The 221-nt window shown below is 14.5% G+C and overlaps 1 protein-coding gene across 1 annotated transcript in view; it reads right to left on the minus strand.

The window, feature by feature from the left end:
- baiap2b (BAR/IMD domain containing adaptor protein 2b) overlaps window positions 1–221 on the minus strand; it is a 52,667-nt gene that overhangs the window by 6,076 nt on the left and 46,370 nt on the right. The gene's annotated exons all lie outside the window — the stretch shown is intronic.

Raw genomic sequence — 221 nt, forward strand, 5'->3', positions numbered from 1 at the left:
ATAAAAACAATAAACATGTTCAATTATGAAATTTATTATAAAAACAAAAAACATGTTCAATTATGAAATTTATTATAAAAACAAAAAACATGTTCAATTATGAAATTTATTATAAAAACAATAAACATGTTCAATTATGAAATGTATTATAAAAACAATAAACATGTTCAATTGTGAAATTTATTATAAAAACAATAAACATGTTCAATTATGAAATTTAT

The sequence above is a fragment of the Nematolebias whitei genome, chromosome 17, assembly GCF_014905685.2.
Source record: "Nematolebias whitei isolate Nwh7 chromosome 17, NemWhi1, whole genome shotgun sequence".
In the NCBI taxonomy this organism is placed as follows: domain Eukaryota; kingdom Metazoa; phylum Chordata; class Actinopteri; order Cyprinodontiformes; family Rivulidae; genus Nematolebias; species Nematolebias whitei.